This window comes from Varanus komodoensis, unplaced genomic scaffold, assembly GCF_004798865.1.
Source record: "Varanus komodoensis strain SLA01 unplaced genomic scaffold, ASM479886v1 scaffold1, whole genome shotgun sequence".
Taxonomy (NCBI): domain Eukaryota; kingdom Metazoa; phylum Chordata; class Lepidosauria; order Squamata; family Varanidae; genus Varanus; species Varanus komodoensis.
Genome location: NW_025335268.1, coordinates 76,113,816 through 76,122,125, shown reverse-complemented (window position 1 = coordinate 76,122,125; position 8,310 = coordinate 76,113,816). Strand labels below are relative to the sequence as shown.

General features: G+C 47.5%; 1 protein-coding gene across 1 annotated transcript in view; it reads right to left on the bottom strand.

The window, feature by feature from the left end:
- PPP6R2 (protein phosphatase 6 regulatory subunit 2) overlaps window positions 1-374 on the bottom strand; it is a 59,325-nt gene extending 58,951 nt beyond the window's left edge. Inside the window, exon 1 of the mRNA XM_044429744.1 lies at window positions 351-374. The gene's annotated coding sequence lies outside the window, so the exon portion shown is untranslated. The remainder of the gene's footprint in view (window positions 1-350) is intronic.
- Window positions 375-8,310: the final 7,936 nt, after the last annotated feature.

Below are 8,310 nucleotides of genomic sequence, written 5' to 3'. Positions count from 1 at the left end.
TTGTGGACAACAGGCTAAACATGAGCCAGCAATGTGATGCAGCTGCCCAAACAGCAAATGCTATTTGAGGTTGCATTAATAGAAGCATTACTTCCAAATCATGAGAAGTAGCAGTTCCCCTATACTCCTCACTGGTCAGACCTCATCTAGAATCCTGTGTCCAGTTCTGGGCACAAAGATGGAAGAAAGAAGCAGAAAAATAGAAAGGGTGCAGAGGAGGGCAGGGAGAATGGCCCAGGGTTTGGAAACACTGCCCTGTGGGAGAGACTGAGAGAACTGGGCATGTTCAGCCTTGAGAAGAGAAGTCGGGGGGGGGGGGGGGGAATGACATGAGATCCCTCTATAAGTACCTGAAGGGCTGTCACAATGAAGAAGGTCAAGCTCTCTTCTTGCTGGTGCCAGAGTGTAGAACACAGAATGATCAAGTCAAGTTGCGACAACCCAGATTCAGGCTGGATACCAGGAAAAGCTTCCTCACTGTCGGAGCGATAAGACAGGGGGACCAGTTGCCTAGAGAGGTGGGGGCTCTCCCACACTGGGGACATTCAGAAAGAAACTGGCCAGTAATCTGGGTGGGATGGTGTAAAATGGTCTTCATGGCCCCTATCAACACTGCTATTCTACGATTCTGTGTGTCTTCCTTTGTCTTTAGGTGAACTTGAAGGGTTTTTTTTGAGTCACTGGTTTCTTCTTTCATGTGTTACTTTCGTTTTTGTTGGAATTGTTTGTAATTGTGCCTTGAACATTTATTTCTTTGCAAATCCCATGCATCTTGGACTACCCTTTTCCTTCAGGTAATTTCCCATAGAGCCTTACTTATCATTGCCCTGAGTTTTATTCAAATCAGGTTCCCCAAAATGCAGAGCATGTGAATGGCTGTGCTCCATTTTTGCTTCCTTTAAAATTGAGATTGCAAGTATGCCATGGTCACTTTCTCCCAGAGTTCCCGTAACTTCCACTTGATCAACCAAGTCACCCCTATTAGTCTGTGTTAAGTTGACGATAGCTGCTCTCTAGTTTCTTCCTCCGCTTTCAGTAGAAGAAAGTTATTTGCTGTGCATGTGTAGAATTTTTTTAAGGGGCCACTTTTGGCAGAATTTATCTCCCAACAGATATCTGGGTAATTGGAGTCCTCCATTACTACCTCATTACACTTTTGTGTCATACTGGTAATTTGCTTAATAAAAGTATCATCCTCATCTTCTCTTTGATTGGGGTGATCAGTAGACTGCTCTCTCATGCTCATTTTATTCCTTGACACATTCAACCCAGATGCTCTCAGTAGGGCTTCCAGGCTCATCTTCCTGCACTTCTGTGTAAGACTAAGTGTTTGCAACATGCAGCTCCACTTCCTTTCCTATTTCTTCTCTTCTTTTTGAACAAGTTCTCTCCTTCAGTTGCTACTCTTCAGTCATGGGAGTCTGACTTACAAAGCTTCAGTAGTACCTACCAAGTCGTATTTTCCTTCTTAATTTAAAAGGTCATCTCCCGTACTCCGGTCATTAGCGTATAGACACTGAAGTACATGCGTTTTCTGGTCTGGCTTCTATCCTACATTGCAGAGAAGACTGTTTTGAGACACTGCCAGAGCTCCTCTCTCTGTTACGGCACCCAAGCCTTCATCCACTGTTGCCTCCAAGGTACCATCACCTGCCCCCAATAAGACTCCTTTTTGAAGCCCTCCTGATGGTATTCTTCCTGCTGTGGTGAAACACCTTCTCTCAAGCCCTTGTGAGGTGCAATCCATCCCTTCCTAGCAGTCCATCCTCCAGGTAGCATAGTCTGTGGCACTAATGATGCTTTCATTTTCTTTTATTTCTCAGGAAACGACAAAGAATAAACTGAGTTAAATGGAAGCTATTCTCAAAGTCAGGTATATTCTGCAGAAGTGGGAAGTCAAGCGTACCTCAGTCTGTGGCATAAATCTCATTCTTGACTTGGGTGACAGGTAAGATGCAGGTTTGGAGAGCTTTCCTATTTCTTCTGCTCTTTTTGAACAAGTTTTGCCCTTCAAGTGCCATATTCCAGTGACGGGAGTCATTTCATCAAGTTTCCGCAATACCTATCAAAAGCCTTCATGTATTTAGAGTCTGTTTCCCACACTTTGCCAAAAGTATGTGGAGGAGGACAGTGGTGTGTGGAAAGTCTGCCTGCTTGACAGCGGCCAGCTGGGAACTGGATGGGGGGAAGGCGGCCCACTCTGGTCACTCTTTTGGACCTCGCAGTGGCTTTTGTCCTCGGTGATGTTTAGGATCTACTTGATTTATTTTTATTTATTTATTTATTAAAACATTTCTATGCCGCCCCTTGCCAAGGCCTCGGGGCGGCTTACAACAATGCCACGCGGAGCTTTAGAGCGCTGTGCCATCGCTGTGCTCATGATTCACGGCTCTATTGCTCTTCTCCACCTGAATCCAAGGAAGCAGTCGGCGCTCCTGCCCATCATCTGAATTTGCCATAGGCTGGCTGGGGATGAGTCTAATTCAGGGGGCTGGGACTTGGCCTGTTTCGGGCGAGTTCTCCCTCTCACGGAAGACGAGGTCTGGAGCTTAGCAGGGCCTCTTGATGCTGCACTGTCCCTGGATTTTCAGGTGGCAGTGATGGCGAGAAGCAAGTTTTGGGTGTGTCTGTTGCAGCAGTTCCCGAGTTGGACTCATTTAGCAGTGGTTATCTATGTCCTGGAGAAGTTGTGCTGCCCTTGAAGAGGGTCTAAGAAATTTCAGCAGGTGCAAAGCATGGCAGCTGGCTTGCTCGCAGGTTGTCAGTTCCAGGTGCCGATGGCCGCTTTGAGAGCTCCAAACAGTGCAGAGCCTGCCTGTGGGGCTGCCTAGCTTGGAATCAAGCCCTCTGGTTAGCAGGATCCCCAGGAGAGCCCCTTGCATGATCCTACCAACCATAGAGGCCATTTGTCAGGCCACTGGGTTGGGCCTTCTCTGGAACGCAGCCTCTCGGGTCGCACCTGGTTCCTGCTGAAGAGATCTTTTTAATGTGACTTTTAAAATTGTGAACAATGCATACTGGCCTGTAATACTGATCAAAATTAATTGATATATTAATTTTACTTGGACTATGTGTTGCACACATCTGCTTCATATAGAGCTATTGTAGTAGTTAAGTTTCTTGTATACACAAAGATGAGCGTCTCTTAAAGCAGATAAATACACTTTTGTTTTTCTATACGTTTGTTCTTGTTGCTGATAAATGCCATTTTTTTTAATGATGCAGGTATTTGCAGGCATCCCATATCTGCCCTGCTCTTTTTCCTGTGATATGAAAGGGATAATTGGCTCCTGCGACATGGGTATCAGTGGCTTGGCTGGTGGGGTCTCTCTGTGTTTGCTCAGTTGGGCTGTTCTGTGTTGTGAAGAGGCAAATCTGTTTGATTCCTCCTTCCTTCCTTCCATCCTTCCTTCCTTCCTTTCGTTTCTGTACTGCCCAGTCGCTGAAGCCGCCTGGGTTTGTCACAGCAATTTTCAGGGGTGGTCACTGAAGATACTTGCTATTTTATAGGCCACATGTGGCCGGGGAATGCCTGGCATTCAGTCCCTTGGACTACCCTGTGGGGCCATGTTGGGATGCCTGTCAACTCAGATGCTTCAAAATGGTTGAGGCCACGCTGCCGCCCCGAAGCTTGTTCCCTGGGGTGGCAGAGAGGGACGCGCCGTCTCTTCAAGGGCAAGTCAGAGCAGGGGGGAGAGGCTGCGTGCCCGAACCAGGCAGTGGCAGAGCAAGGCAGTCTGCTCAAAGCAAATGGCTTTGCTCTGCGCCGGGCTCCTTTGCTGCACGGATGGGGACAGTGGGGGGGGGGAGTGCCCCCCCGCAACAACCCAACTTCCGCCAGTGGCGGGTCTTGCTCTGCAGGGGGCGGGAAGGCAGCGCAGGCTGCTGCACAGGCGGCTTCAGTGGGAGGAGGCCACAGGCACTGGCAAGGCAGGCGCAGGAAGCTCGATCCCTGCCAGTGGCCAGGAAGTGCTTCTTTTGAGCAGAACAGAAATGCTCTGGCTGAATGAGCAGAGGGCTTCCCTTCAGCAAGACGGTGGCCCTGCTGTAGCCAAGGTAGGTCACAGTTGATCAAAGAATCATACAATAGTAGAGTTGGAAGGGGCCATGAAGGCCATCCAGTCCAACCCCCTGCTGCTGCAGGACACCAGTATACACCATACCATCCAGATGACTGGCCAGTTTCTTTCTGAATGTCCCCAGTGTGGGAGAGCCCCCACCTCTCTAGGCAACTGGTTCCACTGTCTTATCGCTCTGACAGTGAGGAAGCTTTTCCTGGTATCCAGCCTGAATCTGGGTTGTCGCAACTTGACTTATTCATTCTGTGTCCTACACTCTGGCACCAACAGGAAGAGAGCTTGACCTTCCTCATTGTGACAGCCCTTCAGGTACTTATAGAGGGATCTCATGTCATCCCCCCCCCCCCCCGACTTCTCTTCTTGAGGCTGAACATGCCCAGTTCTCTCAGTCTCTCCCACAGGGCAGTGTTTCCAAACCCTGGGCCATTCTCCCTGCCCTCCTCTGCACCCTTTCTATTTTTCTGCTTCTTTCTTCCATCTTTGTGCCCAGAACTGGACACAGGATTCTAGATGAGGTCTGACCAGTGAGGAGTATAGGGGAACTGCTACTTCTCATGATTTGGAAGTAATGCTTCTATTAATGCAACCTCAAATAGCATTTGCTGTTTGGGCAGCTGCATCACATTGCTGGCTCATGTTTAGCCTGTTGTCCACAATTACTCCGAGGTCTTTTTCAGTTCCCTTAAACCATATATTCCCCATCTCGTATCGATGCATTTGGTGGCACTTGTTCCTACTGAATCTCATTCTGTTGCTCTCAGCCCAGCGTTCAAGTTTATCAAGATCGCTTTGGCTCTTCATTCTGTCTTTTGGGGGGCTCACTATTCCGCCCAGTTTTGAACTGTCTGCAGATCTGATGATCCTCCCGTGCCCTTCCTCGTCTAACTGATTCATACAGAGGCTGAAGAGCACCGGGCCCGGGACTGAGCCCTGCGGCCCCCCACTCGTTCCCTCCCTCCAGCCTGGGAAGGTGCCACTGATGAGCACTCTGTGTGTCCAATTTAGCAGCCAGTTTTGGCTCCACCTAACAGCTTTCTATCTAGTTCAGTGTTTGCTAATTTGCTTTTCAGAATGTTGTGGGGTACTATGTCAAAAGCTTTACTAAAGTTGAGGGAGATTATGTTCCCTCTGTCCGTTTGGGAGGTTACCTAGTCAAAAAAATGAGATTAAATAAGTCTGACAGGATTTATTTTTGATAAATCCATGTTGGCTCCTATTAATCACTGCACTTTCTTCCAGATGCTTGCTGATAGATTTTTTAATAATGAATTTTTCCAGGGATTGATGTCAGACTGACCAGCGTGTAGTTCCCAGGTTCATCTTTTTTCCCCTTTTTGGAGATGGGGACAATGTTATCCCTTCTCCAGTTATCTGGCACTTTTCCTGTTTTCCAGGATTTATCAAAGATAATAGCCAGTGGCTCTGAGTGTACTCTGCTAGCTCTTTTATGACTCCGGGATGGAGAAGTGAAGGAATGACACTGGAAAGCCTGACGTTGAGAAAGACAGAAACCAAATTCAAAGTGGTCTTGATAGATTGGAGCACTGGGCTGAAAGCAACCAACCAGATTCCGCAGGGACAAACGCCAAGTACTACACCAGGAAAAGGGAATCAAATGCACAGTTACGCTATGGGAGATGCATGGTTCAATGTTACTAGAAGGGAGGAGGATCTTGGAATTGTTGTGCCTCACGGGCTGAACACAGGTCAACGACGGGATATGGCTGCAAAAAGGACGAATGCCACATCGGGCTGCATGCCAGAAGCAGTTTCCAATGCACACGAGGCCCTGGTACTGGTTTCCCACCATGCAGCACTGGTTAGGCCCCATCTTGAGTACTGTGTCCAGTTCTAGGCATCATATTTCAATTACAGGAAGCCAGATTCTGACTGGACATCAGAAAAGAGTTCCAGGGTGCTAAAGCAAAACACAAGAGGAACACCTTACCTTGGGAGGTTGTGGGCTCACCCACACTGGTGGCACTCAAGAGGCAGCTGGACAGCCCTCCCTCAGGGATGCTTTAACTGGAGTCCCCCCGCATTGAGCAGGGGGCTGGACTCAACGCCCTTAAGGCCCCTTTCAAGTCTGCTATCATTCCGGCAAGGAGCATGACCAGAGAGGGGTGTTCACATGTGCTTATGGCATCTGCCGAGGAGTAGGCAGCAGAGGGCAGGAGCATCAGGAAGAGGGAAGCCACATCCTGAACTGAGGGGGCAAACACACAGAAGCAGACTTCCCCTATAAAAGAGTTCCACACGGTGGGAGGTCAGTCTCAGTGACTTCGGTGACTTCAGAAGAGCAACCACAGGACTGCAGCCAGAATCATTAAAGTGAATGACCAAAGCTAAACATCTGACAGCAAAGGGATAGCAACCTTTCCTTGCAGGCCCACTCACTGAGCAGAATCAGCTATGAAAATAGAGTAGCACGTGTCTGTTCCCCTGATAAACTGAAAAGAAAGTTCTGCATTGCCAAAATAGGCAAGGGTTGTGTCCACAGTCCTGCTCAGAGCAGGCCCACTGACAGGGGCAGGAGTTCCGTTTCAGGTACCACCCAAAAAAGGCTGTATCCAAAGAATACTGTGCACGCCCTGCCATTTCATAACCTGAAGAATAGACTTGGTACAAACATTTCTAACCTTCTCGGAATTCAAACCCATTCTTTTTCAACATGAGTTTTAATTTCTGATCAGCTTGCAATGAATCACAGACAGTCACTTGACATTCAACATCGCCAAACTACAGAGATACACTTGAACCCAACAGCTGGGCCAAACTGTGCCAAGTTCTCATACTACTCAAGGACTTGCATTTGCCCACTTAGTACAGATTTCGGAAGGGGGGCCTTTGTCCTCACAGCTGCCTTTACCTGAGCCACAAACTGCTTGCACGTTCCTCAAAGGAGCTTGCACAAGCTTCTCTTTCTGCACCTACTACCAGACCAGTAGCACCATGTCTCTTCGCTTGCCATTTTAGGTATGTCACTTTGGAAAAGCATAGATCTAAGATGTACCCAGCTGATTTTAATTTATATACTTTTAAATTCAAACATAAATTAATATCTTCATTCTAAGGTACCAGGGTGCCACAACAAAATGGAATAAGACAAGTCCCAACAGAATACCATACAAGCATAAAACACACCTCACAACTATAAAAGCAATAGAGAAAGTAAATGAAAAGCAGCATGCTTCTTTTAAAATACATTAGGCAAATAAGTCATTTTTAAGCTTGCACCAAATTGAAAGCAGCGTCAGTTCCGACCAAGCTTCAGTGGAGTGGACACACACAAGAGGAGGCACCACCACAGAAACGGCTCTGTATGCCACATACACAGAAACTGTCCCTTTCAAAGGAACCTGGAGAAGCGCCTTCTGGGAAGCCTCTGCAGGCACAGGCAGGAGTGCAGGAGAGACACCCTTGCAGGCACGTGCATCCCAAACTGATGTGTGTCCTGTGGCATCACTGTGCTTGGCAAAGCATTTCAATTATCAGCCCGAAAACAGAATCGCTGCACCCAGCAAGAACGTCCCAACTTTTAAGCATACTTGCAAATACATTCAATAAACTAGATAGACTCCTGTAACGCGCTTTACGTGGGGCTTCCCTTGAAGACGGTCCGAACAGTTCAATTGGTGCAAAATAGAGCTGCCAGGCTGCTGACGGGGACTGGGCGTTATATTCACCTGACTCCAGTCCTCCGTCAGCTTCACTGGCTTCCCATTGAAGTCCAGGCCCAATTCAAGGTGTTGGTGATGACCTATAAAGCCCTAAACGGCTTGGGACCTGGTTACCCGAAGGAGCGCTTACATCCATATATGCCCGACCGCCCCTTGAGATCTGCGGAAGAGGCCCTTCTCCGGGAACCCTCCATGAAAGAAATTAGGAGGGTAGGTACTCGGAGGAGGGCTTTCTCTGCGGTGGCGCCCAATCTATGGAATGCGCTCCCCAGAGAGGTCCGCCTGGCGCCGTCGTTATTTGTTTTTCGGCGCCAGGTGAAGATCTTTTTATTTAAACGTTATTTTAATTGTTAACAATATTTGCTTATTCATCTGGCCAGGGCGAATTCTTTTATATTTTTTATTTATTTTATATTGTTAATTTTAATTTTATATTGTTATTTTTGTATTTTATTGTATTTTATTATGTTGTAAGCCGCCCCGAGGCTTCGGCAAGGGGCGGCATAGAAATGTTTTAATAAATAAATAAATAAAACTAAATAAATTTTGGA